Below are 13,841 nucleotides of genomic sequence, written 5' to 3'. Positions count from 1 at the left end.
GTATGTGTTGACAGCAGAACTGTGTGCGGAGAAGAGGGGGACATAGCTGGGATGGCAACCATTGGCACAGATTCAGCCCCTGACAACCCTGCCTGTACCTCATGCATATGTTCATCACTGCTAGTATCTGTGGGGACACTAACATCAGATGGACTGCAGGAGGGTAACGCACCTACATCACCTGTGAATGCAAAGAAAGACTCTAAATTACAATAGACACAGACACAGACACACACACACACACACACAGACACAGACACACACACACAGACACACACACACAGACACACACACACAGACACACACACCATGCATGTGATTTGACAGACGGCATGCAGCATGCCTGTGATACAGCTGACGGCATGCAGCTCAGATATTAATAGTGTTAGTAAGCATACCCCCTGGGGTGCACAATACAGCAAGCAGGTGTCATATCAGTAGCCATGCAGTTCACACAATCATGGTAGTATGTATGCATCCCTGTGATACACCATGTGGACCAGAACAGGATAACAGTACACATGGCTGACATGACCTTGACATGTAATCTGCTGATGTGTGCATTAACATGCGTACATGTCTGACACAGTGGAGTCCTGACATGTACAGCGTCAAAATGGCCATCACATTGCGGTGTTGTCTGTATGCCCTACAGATAGAATGCATGTTTAGCAAATGTGCATGTGCATGGAAGGGTAGTGTGAGCCATCTACATTGCTCTACAGTGTGAAGTACAGACACTGTGCCATTGCATGGCATCACGAGGCATCTATATTGCTATACAGTGCATAATATGTACACATTGCATAGCCATAACTGCATGCATACCCATGATATAACTGTGGATTGTGACCCACAATGCTGAGGTGTGTACAGACCAAACCATGCTGTGTCATGTGACAGGTCAGTGGAGGACCTACAGATGACACCCCTGCACAACTACAGAGTCTTACCTGCCTAGAAACCATGTCCACACATAGCGGACTTGTCAATTCACCATGTCCAACATGACATTGCTGTACCACACACATGAGGTGCACAGCTAACGGTGATGTCCTACAGCAGCAAGGGTAATGTACGGTATTTGTAGTCTGATGTGGTGTCAATGTCTGTGGAAGCTGTAGAGGTGACTACTGTCATGCTATGACACAGGCGTGATGTTCAACACATCTTATATGGCAGACATCAGTGACACCTCCACTGGCTGTGCACAGGCTGTTAGGATGTCCAGTGTACCACAACAACTGTATAATCGGTCAACCAAGGCTATAATTTGACCATGTGTGGACAATGTGAAACAAGGTGTATACACATCACATCTACTGTGTGGCTGCGTATCTCTAGCCATCCCCCATGGCCATGTGAGCACGTGTTGTACAAATGTATGTGATTGCCATCTATCACACATGTCTGTGTTGTCCCATATGACATACACCCATAGATGTCAGATATGTCACCATCCACAGGGCTATGCAGACAACAGGCTGTATGTGGGGTATGGGATAGTGTGACATTATTGCAGCCAATACACTACGTGTCTGGGACATGTCAGATGGCACATCACTATGTGTGCACCCATTGCAGGGGCATATGACACAATGGTGACTCCTGTGGGCTGCCCATATCACAGCTCACTGTGTGGTACTGTTTGCGTACCACACGTGTTGTTCCAATGTATAGTACATATGCCTCCATTGTAGAACACCTCCACTATTGTATGCACAGATGACCACACATGTAGCAATGACAAATACACTGGTTTCATGTCGGTTTATCATTTTGTTTGTATATATTGCACATGGGTGCCCTGTGTGAATGATGGGTGATGCAACCTGTATATCATGAATGGAATGAACATCAAGTGTACAAGTAACCAAAAATGGAAGGTGCAAATTCACTTGTAACCTCAAAAAAAGCACCTTGAATACCAGCTTGAGCAGGCACACAGTTTATTGAAGCCGAACAGTTCACAACAAATCACACAGTACTATAACGCTGAAATATAATGCCAATACGTTTTCGTCCTGAACTTCATCAGATAGTGAACATCAATTTAATAAATCACTTAAATACTCTTCAGCCAATTTAAATTAACCAATAGTAAAATTTCCCATTAAAATGTGTATTAAAATGCATTGAGATGTATGTAAAATCTATAAAACACACTTATAAAATAGAACCACATAAATCAATATGTTGAAACATAATAACATTTTGTTGATGATAATATTACATGTTGAAAATGTTAAAAAGTATTACAAAATGTTAAAAATATAAAAAATAAATATATAAATATATTGTTAAATATACAGCAATAGTTCCATCTACTGGCCATAATGATTATTGCACTCAATTCTCATAGTTTTGCAGATCTCATTTTTAACACAGGGGTAAGGGAGATCATATCATTTAAACCAGGGGGCTTACTGGCTTCTAAAACAATTTGCCAGTATAATTCCCTGTATTCCACCAAAGTCTCCCACATCCCACCCCTAGGGTCTGTAGGTACTACTTCTAATATGAAAAATTTAAATTCTGCTTCTGAGCATACTTTAGTATGTTTATACAAAGAATTTGTTTCACATTTAGTTCGAATGTCATACGTATGCTCGTAAATTCTCTGTTTGATTTTTCTTTCACTCTTACCTACATAAAAGGCGTCACATTTTTTACATAGGGCTAAATAAATAATCCCTTTAGTGCAACAATTAGCAAATGTTTGTAAGGTCAGTTTTTTATTTCTAGCCTGTACATTGACCGAGTCCCCAGTAATAAGATAGGAGCAGTAGCTACAAGAGCCACATTTATATACACCTTTCTTCTTGTTACTATTTCTACCATTCAAATTTTTCGTACCACCTCTTTCAAAAATATCTTTTAAGTTATTACCTTTTCTATAAATATATTTTAAGTCCTTTTCAAAGATGTGACTTAAATCAGAAATCTTGGAAAAGATTTTCCACTCCTTGTTAATAATTTTTCTTATCATTCCTGATTGTCCATCGTATGTGGTAATGATACCCGAGGTGTAATCATCTGTTGAACCACCTGTATTAACTTTGTGTGCATTCTGATTTTCTGTATTTTCAATATTACCCAAAATAGGAGCAAACCTTTCCTTCCTACCATCCATAACTTCCTTATAAATGTTGTCAATAAGTTCCTCTGGATAACCTCTATTTAAAAACATACCTTTCAAAATCTTACATTCATTAATGTAAGTAACATCATCAGAGGTCATCCTGCACAATCGCACAAATTGTCCCTTTAGGACACTCCTTTCTTGGTGTGGTGGATGTGAACTCGTAAAATGCAGGTAGGAATTTGAGAAAGTTTCTTTTCTAAATATTTTAGATTTAAAACCTTTATCTGTTTTCACTATATTAACATCAAGATAATTTAATTGCTCAACAGTAAAATTGTGTGTAAATCTCAAAAATTCAGTGGTTCCATTTAAGTATTCCACAAAATTCCTAAATTCATCCTCTGTGTCTTTCCACAAAAAACACAAATCATCTAGGAATCTGCTATATAACTTCCACTTGTTCTTGTATGTAGAATTTAAAACAAATCTATTCTCCCAATATGCCATTATAATATTGGCATATGTGGGGGCACAATGTGCCCCCATAGCTACACCTCTGATTTGCTTAAAATACTCGCCCTGAAAAAAGATGAAGTTATTTTTCAAAACTATATCCATCAATAATACCTGCTCAAGCTGGTATTCAAGGTGCTTTTTTGAGGTATCAAGTGTACAAGTGTTAACTGGCCACATGGCAAATAGATCTATGCTTTTACATGCCTGATACTGATGACAATCTCACCTGCAATGGACTCATGTCTGTGCAGCATGCCAGAGGTACCTGTATAGGGGAGACACAGCAGTATGAACATTATCCATGACTGTAAGACAGCCACAAGGTGCACTGTGCATGTTAACACATTCACCTGTACAATAGCATATAGTATGCACATGTATGCATACACAGGGTAGCATACTGTAGTATGCAGCATGTGTGTCCACATACCATGCATATGTTGTTACATTACATAATGTACAGTGACACATGCACGAAATGGGATATAGTAGCCATATGTGCAGTACCGACTTACCAGGAAACTCCAGGCTCATTGGTTGGGAGACACCCACCTCCGTGATGGCAGATAATGTTTGTGGATGCTGTTCTGAGGGTGTCCCCAGACTGGCCAGTAACTCCTCAGTGTGTGTGAGTGGGGGCTGGGTTGGTGGCCCACCACCTGTTCCACCGTGTTCCCTGGCGATTGCAGTGGCACGCTGTTTTGCATGCCGTATCAGGTCAGTGCAGTGTCTGCGCACCTGCTGGTGCGGTTATGGCCACCCACATCATTCACCCTCTTGCGCAGATCCTGCCCCAGGTCGTCCCACTGCTGGGCATGCTGTGGCACATGGCTGAACAACACCTCATAGTTCTCATGGAGGTACGGGATGAGGACATCATCCTCCTGGTGGCTGTAGGCTGGAAGGCATGTACGAGGCATTATCTGTAAGACATAATGATGGTGACAGGTCACAGTTTCAGAGATGTACAGAGATACAGCTGCACATACATTTCTATGACCTCTAGTACATCTGCACAGTTATCTTTGCAAATCACCATGACAGTGACACAACTGACGTGTTTGTGTCATACACATGTAACACCCGTTATGCATTGGATATCATCACCATATATGTGTGTCTACTCATTACAGTGTTCATAATCCATGTGAATGCTGTCTTGATGTGGACATGTCTGTTTGCCTGCACTAGTGTTCTTACCTATCTGCACATGCCTGGATGTGTCCACGGTATTGCTGTTGACCTTGATGCTGTGTATATGTCACATATCAACACAGACACAGCCTTAATGGACTTGAGCAGTGACAATGCACACATACGCATGGAAACCTGTACATGCATGTGTTTTGCCATATACATCTACACAGCACTGTACAGCTCTTCAACATCCTGTCACGGATCGCCTGTGTTGCACATGGGACAATGGCTAGTCGGACGTCATTCGCAGGGATGGTGATCAACCATAGCATGTACGGGCAAGGTTTCCTAGCTGTAACCGACAGCCATTATGCCATCGCGAGATGCATCAGTGCCACATTACTGATCCAAACAGTTGATACTACATCTACCATGCGGCCATCACACCATGTATGACTGGGATGACATGTGCAGCTTTGATGGACAGGGTTGCCTGGTATAGCAGGAGTATGTCACATGTACGGCACAGGGATCTGTCCAGCATGTGGTGATCCTAGTATTAGTACGGTGGCTGTCCATGTTGTATGTCTTTCAGATCAGGATATGGACATGTAGCATGTCCATCATCATGGTGCAGCAAATGTCTTTATGCAAGGTAGACAGCATGCTGCATAGTGGAGGTGAGGATTGTGAAGGCTGGTATCGCCCATTCACGCATGGCCATTAACCCTTAAAGGTGATATGTGATTCAATATTGGTCACCACAGTGCTGTATATGCCTGTCCAATGATCTCCGTGCTCATGGATGGCACCCTGTCATGAAATCGGTACCTTGTATGACTACCTATGGGGCCTGGAGATGTCACCAAGTCAGGGAGGTGTACTGCACAGCACCATCCCTTACACAGTGTCCATAATGTTGACCACAGCCTAGGTGGTAGTTAATGGGTACAGGGATGTTCACCTAGCGGTGACAATGCTGATATCATCCATCAGACTGTGCACATATGCCACACACCTCACCCACACAGCCCATTCTGTATGTTGTTCACAACACTGACACAGCTACTGCTCATAGGTCATGGCCATTCACATCCTTACATACACAGATGCCTAACATTTGTCTGTGTGGTATGGGCTACAATGAGGGTGGAGTACAACACATTAACCCTGTTCTACTGTAGCTGGCACTGGTGTGATATGCACATGTCTCTCTGGCACCTTTTGTAGTTGTGAGTCTGTCAACAGGCCACTGGTAGAACACTCCTGTGACATACAAAGGTATTTGTAATCAAACATCCATACTGTCTTGTACATCTGTACTGCTAACATCTACAGTGATAATGGTTCATGGACATGCACACCATACTCAGCAGAGTTATAGTGCGGTGCCACCCATTATGACTGTCGTCACCACTTGTGGGTTGATATTATCCAACACCCTATCTGTATTGTATGTTCATGCTAGGCACTTGTTCAGAACTTGGGAGCATGTCATGAGCTACTGATTTCTATAACACCCATTCCACACCATTTCCCACAGGTACACTGGCTGTCCTAAAATTTCCAGCTTGCTTACAGTACAACAGCTGTTGTATACATGTAACTCACATATCCTGTGAGACATGGTTGTATATACAGGCATGTCCAACTGTCACGTACCAGAGCTATTGCCTGTCTATATGATGGATATGTCATACATGTGGCAATAGAGCAATTGTCTCATGTACACATTAAATGCTCGCCTCCCAACATACGACACTACAGCCTGTGGGGAATGCACTTATGCAGCCCTGCTGGGGGTAATGATGTCACCAACCCTGACTGCACCTGACAGTCATGTTGGGATATGTAACATTCGCAACACACCCCACACATCACATAGTCTCACATGATCTCCACCACAGGCCACACATACGAGGACAACTCCTGCAGTACCTCTCCATACTCTGTGTAGGCACCAGAGGCAGCCCCCATCACGGAACACAACATCACCAACTTATAGCCCACAGACTCATGTGTGCCCATCACATACAGCAAATAGGGTGTTATAACATACACAACACACCAGTCATAGGTGACTCTGTAGGCGGTCACACTGCAGTTCCACACAGCAGGCTACACAAGGCGATAGTTGCTTACATCTTGCTGTCGGGTAACTGGTTCTGCAACATAACCTATGCACCCATGCCACACCTCACCAGGTATGATGTGACTGTCATTCTCCATGTTAGTGTGACTGCACTGAGATGCCACCTCACAGATTACGTGTACAGGGACATGCAATAGCTCACCAGTCTTGTAGCCCTGAAGGTGTGGGCCAAGCCCTGGGGAGCATTATGCATTCATCCGGACCCGATACCACTGTACAACAACTGACTGTGTCACTTTAACAGTTGCGTATGCTTCTGCTGTCATTCCACAGGCATCTGGTATCTGTCCGCTTTGACTGACCTGCTCAAACATAATGCTTTGGCACAGATAACCTGCACCTGTCAGCCCTGGGAGTACAGATCACACGTGAGGCTCTTGCTGCTTCTATACTGCCTGTCTTGCACAGTTTCCAATAACAGTCACAGACGAAACGGGAACTGGCAAGCAAGACATGGGGTCATGTGACACAATGCTTGCATCTTCCTCTGTGACGCACACAGGCAAGGCACACCTTATAATGCACCACTCTAATATCTCTGCAGTGACTGGGACCTGCCTCTATGCTCTGCAAAGCACACCTGCAATGACAGGTTATAGACAGACCATACCTTTCTGGCACATACCTGGACCGGCACACCCACAGCTGAGGTGTTCCCATATCCCACTACGTTGTACACACATCCTGGCTAGTTACTTAGCACAATGCATCAGAGGTGCTCCACGTGCAACTAACTGTGTCCAGAACGATATACACATTGTAACCAGCTACAGATTCAAAAAAACACCACACGGTTACCAGACCTCATTTGTTGGTGTACTGGACAGTAGGGCTCAGACAGCTATTACTGATGTGTGACTGACACTACCCCACACTTAACTGGGATAGCCACTCATGTGCCGACACATCCATGAGTCATAACCTCCACTCAGCTGGATCAACTCATACACACCACCTCCAAGACCAACATTATCCTTGACATGAACAGTACTAACATGTGACTGGTGTTCCACACCTGGGGTTATCCCCTCATTGGTGGATTCTGAACATATGCTAATCACCCTTGTTAGCCACATCCCGGCACCACACCCTTCATGGCATACACAGTACATGATTACTACAACACCTACTACAGACGCCTTATGACAGCGGATGTTGACGTCATGACACCCGTGCAGATGGACAATGCACATACAAACACTGAAACATATCCCAGTGCACTGAATTAGCATGTACACAACTGCATGGATCATGTTATTCCACACAGAGCCATGATGGTACACACCAGATAACAGACGCCACTCTGGTGGTCACTTTCCATGGACATAATGTACAACAACTGGTGGATGCTGTTGCACAGTGGTGTACAATCCCATGGGTGGAGTAGCTCACTGCTCAGCCTCGGTAGGGCCACAGAATCCCTCATCACATACTCCAAGACTAGCTATGTAAACATTACTGTGGCACATTCCAGGGTGTACAACAAGGCATTATGGTGGTATGTCAGTAGTCAATGGCAATACCCACATCTGATCTCACATACAACAGTCACTCAGGAACATTACAGACCCAGGTGATGTAGGCAACATGCTGGCGGATGGATTCAATGCTAACATTACATCCTCACACTCACTACAGGACTACAATCCATGCAGGAACATTGCGGTGTCCCTGCGGTCACACCAACACCGTACTAACCTGCACTCTATATGTCCTGGGACACTGGCCCCATGTTACCTTCCAAAGTCCCAGGCTGTGATGTCCACAAACCTCTGAACATGTCTCCCCACTAGGCCACCATATTCAGTAATAGCCTTGTATCAGACATTGTGGCCCCTGAATAGCACACAGCAACAGTTATCACACTCCACACAGGTGGCGCCACAATGCACGTGTGGGACTATAGTCCTACACACCTGACTGGACTGTTCTGCACGACAATGGGGTACACCATCATGGACGTTATTCACGGAGACATTGTTGGGCTCCGGTCCTGTGATGCCACCCGGGTTGGACATGTTAAGGCCAGAGCATGGCCCCTACACCTGCTGGACTCCTTTCATACAGTTACCAGGGTAGATGATGATGGTATGGGGGTCCACACATCCTACATTGTCCTCTCATTGCCTTACAGCACCATTCTCCATTCTGGTATTGACAACATACACATCCACCTGCACATCGTATCCTATGTCTCAGGATGTTATGCAATGTGGCTCATGGACAGGACACACACAATGAGGGTAGCATACCATAGTACCTACAGCATTTCAGTTACACTTGGCATACCACAGTCCTCAGTCATAGGGCCCCTCATGTTCAGTATATGCTTCCCTGAGCTACAGGCTAGCACAGAGGGACTACAAACCCCTGCATACAAAGTGCCATGATTGATCCACCAGCTGATACTGACTATCCATACGGGTGTCACCGTGACAGATACCTGATATGAATATCATGGCCTCAAGCTGCATGAAGATCACCTTTGCATTACACCATTCACCCACTGACTATCACATAGGTGGTAGTCCCCTACATACATGTCACATTGTACATGTTCATAGTACTCACGTATGTCGCACCCACTCCTGTGGTTACCATATTGCCACTGTGGCATGGCTATCATTATATGTGGCCACACTTATCTGTACTGGGTGTGTAGCTGGTACATAGGCACCCATTGTACTTCTGAACTCAAGACTTCTACACACATTCAAGGGTACACCACCCCATTTAGGGTGTACCTTACACAACAGCTACAGCTTTACATACCACAACATTAACACGCCTTAACATTTATTGAGCTCTGACAGTTGAAGTATGCGGCTGAACTACGGACACCACGTCTGTACACATTTGCATACTACATACTTAGGGGTGACCTCTGCTGAACAGACAGGGCCCATGTCCACAACAATATTAATGGATATACTCCACATACGCAACATAAGCAAAAGCCACTGTGAGCAACATGCCCATGGATATGTGCACACACGCAACGATGAGTGGGATATGCTTCAGGGTTACATTCCCAAACCGGACACTCACCATGCTTTGGAACATGAGTCCTATGTACATCACGCAGGGACACTCAGTAGCACTGTTCATGTGATACCTCCCTTGGTGGTTGGGAGACACATGTACGCCAGGTATCACTGCAGTGGCTGTACTGTGCAGAGATGCAGGTAACACATGGCTCTGCTGTTCACAGGACACTACTCTAGAGAGGTGCCACTGGTGTGAACACTGTAGTTGTGCTTACACATACACTTGCCAGACTGCATAGTACCCCACTATGAACCTGTGAAGCTATTACATGTCCTTTGTGCATGGTTACTTGGTAGCCCTTCCATTTAGATTAGCTATCATGCTATTACAATGTCCCATGCCTACAAGCCATATGTATCCTGTTATTGTACATGCCAATAGGTGATACCTTTGGTATGCATGATATGCCTGTTATGCTGTGTAGAATATCTGACATATCTACCTACAATACTATACATTACACATATTTTACATAGTATCCCATAATGCAAAGCATACTTGCACAGCGGGACCACCTTACACATGTCATTGTCGTTATATGCCCATACACATGCCTACTGTGACAGTATATCAACATATACTATCCCCTGCTATGGCACTTACTTGTTGGGCATCCCCTACCACTGCCGACAGGTTGTATGGAATTGTTCTGTTTAAAGCACTCATGTAGCATCCCTTGTGGTGTCTGTGATGTGTACCTTGTGGCCCACTGCTGGACGCACAGTTTCTACAAGCGTTAGTATGCTCAGCAAGACATCACTACATAAATACCTTTTCCCACTTTATGCATTGCGGACACTTTTAATTAATGCAAACCAGGCTATACATACAGTAAATAATTAATACAAAACATGCTATACATAAACTTACATACCGAGTGTTCTACATACCTTGTTATCATTCCGGACTTTCGTCTCTATCTCTCTCACACTGCTTATCTCTCTAACACTGCTTAAAAAGGTATATGGTATGAGCATATGGTTTGGATGTCTGGCAAGTCATCCTTTTATACGTCGATACCTGTAACATGTGGTTTCATGCCGCCAGTTGGTGTTCCTGAGTGACTAATTACTTGCACATCAGCTGTGCAGCTACTCCATTCACCAATTATGCGGCAACAGTGGGGTATAACTGAATTCTCCACTTGGGCGTTGCCCATTTGCCCTACCTTCAGGAGACGGCCTGTATTGTGTTTCGTTGTGTGTAATTGCAACTGCTATGTGTAGAGACAAGTATACATTGGATTCATGTCCCCCGTGGATTCTGTGTGACAGCTATAGTTTGTGGTTCAACATGTGGGTGTACCTGTCATCCTAACCAGCTGATAACGGACTATTGCAAACAAAACCTGTAACATCGCCATTTGTTCCATTATACAACGGCTACAATTATGCATGGTGCCTTTAATTGTGTCTCTCACAAGGTTTCTTGATGGTTCTGCAGATGTAAATGACTGACTGGATGTTTGTGCTGTTATTACAGTCTGTATTGCTATAGTTTCTAGTGTGGGGGATGTCGGTGGGTGTACGTAGCATATACAGGTGTGTGGGGCTTGCATTTTTACATATTCCATATATATGTGTGTGGGCTCCGTCCCTAATTAAAGAGCTATCAGTTAGTAGACTTATGTTACAGGATTTTACATCGGGCCGTTGTTAATTGGTTTCTATATAGTATGCAGGTGAGGTTGATACTTCCATACCTCCGGAATTGCAGCAATATGTAAAGGGATATGTCTAAATGACAGCTATCCCGTGTATTTCTGTCCCAGATATTTGCAGTCATTGCGGTTGTATTGGTAACAGAACCTCTTTGCCATGGGTTGCCACCTTTTCATATGGCCATTGTTGGACACTTGCAGGACACACAGCGGTGTTTACAGGCCGACACATAGCCACGGTCAGTCCACAGGATAGCATATACTTTTATCCTCAATACATACCTATTGTTGTGGGACTTGGCTACTTATCATATTTCATGTAACATTTACGTTTCTTACATACAGGCATAACTATTTAATGCAACTATTACATAATATATGGGACATATTAATGTCCTACAATCTCGGACATTTGCCCTTTGTTATGATTTATGTCAGGACACACCTGCCCAGGGAGGGGCTGTCCCTCCTAATGTGGGATAGGTGCTAACCGCATGCCTACGGCTAGCTATACCCACACCTACCGTAATGATCTACCTCTGAGTTGGCACTAACAGACACACGATGCGGACACATACACACACATTACAGTCACACGGAGATGCACACAGCACCCTCAACACACACATACACAGATTACGGCACTCACAAACACAGTTGAACACAGTACCTATGTGGACCGCAACACCGGCAGCGGTAACTACATGTCCCTTCATATTGTCATACTATTACTCTCGGTTGTACTGTTCTGATACTGTGTTCTTCTGGTCTTTCAACCTTGTGGTTATGCGTGTCGGTATGTTACACATTCCATAGTTGGCAGCATCCTATTTATTTGTACCTCCAAGGTGTTATGAATGTTGTTGACCTATCTATATATATTTTCAGATATTGTTGAATCCGTATATATCAAAAAATATCACTCTATCGCCCTTTCTATCTGTATTATATATGTGTATATATGTGCACATATACATATGTATATGTATATATATATATATATATATATATATATATATATATATATATATATATATATATATACATATATATATATATATATATATATATATATATATATATATATATATATATATATATATATATATATATATCTGACAGGGAAAGTGACAGGCAAGCTACACCTTTCATTGTGTACTATACTGTTTCTTGGACTCCACACGTTTGTGTCTGTACCTGTCATATTACACACCTGCCATAGGTTAGGGTTACCAGCTGTCCCACTTTGCGAGGGACAGTCCCTCTTTGGGCAGTTCTGTCTTGCAAAATATTTGTAAACATGGCAAATGTGCTGAGATTGTAGGACATACTTATTTCCTATAGTTTATGTAATAGTTGCATAAAACAGTTATTCTGTATCTGAACCCCCTATATGTTATAGAAACAGAATGAGTAAGTAAACATTACAAGAATAAGCATTTATCTAGGCAAAACAGTGAAGTTCTGATTTTTGTACTGGCCGGGTGTATGTGTCGGCCTGCAGACATCTGACGTATGTCCCACATTGGTCATTTGCAGAGGTGGCAACCCTACCATAGGTACATCTTGGCTAGCAATAGTGTTAGGTGATTCTATACATGATTGCATGTTCTACTCCTGGCAGTGGTCGTTTTACCTTCAGAGCAGGCGCTATTAGTACAGGGGTGAATAATGCTAGTTTCACCTGTTCGCGACATCACTGACCGTGATCTGCACGATATTCGGAGAAGCTTATCCCTGTTTCGCGCATATCCGTATAGTCATATTTAAACATCGCTTACCAGCAGTGGGCAACGCATATTCCTGCTAATGTGTGTTAAACATGATCTGATGACCTGCATCTGACATGCATTACTCGTGCCTTCGGGATTACGTTACATCCCTTGCAGGATGTGGGACCGGGAACATACATGATGGTCACTGCATTTAACACATGGATATCTGGGATATGTATACGTGTTATGTCATTTTGTACGTGGAGTACACTACGGCTGTTACTCCATGCTGCACACACATGGGTAACTCAGTTTACATATTGATGAGTCCAGTTAATGGTGTGTCCATGTGATGTTTGCTAGATGTGCTCCGGCATTGGGTATGTATATCACAGTGAGCCACACACGATACTGTGCTCACCTTCAAACGACCGTAGGTGGGGCATGCTGGGGTGACGAATACCTGTCACGGGTACAACCCATGCCTTGACACAACATCCATAATTTTATTATGTGGAGCCCCTCATT

Source organism: Protopterus annectens, chromosome 4.part1, assembly GCF_019279795.1.
Source record: "Protopterus annectens isolate FY-2018-M chromosome 4.part1, PAN1.0, whole genome shotgun sequence".
Lineage (NCBI taxonomy): Eukaryota > Metazoa > Chordata > Ceratodontiformes > Protopteridae > Protopterus > Protopterus annectens.
Note: the sequence above shows the minus strand (reverse complement) of the source record.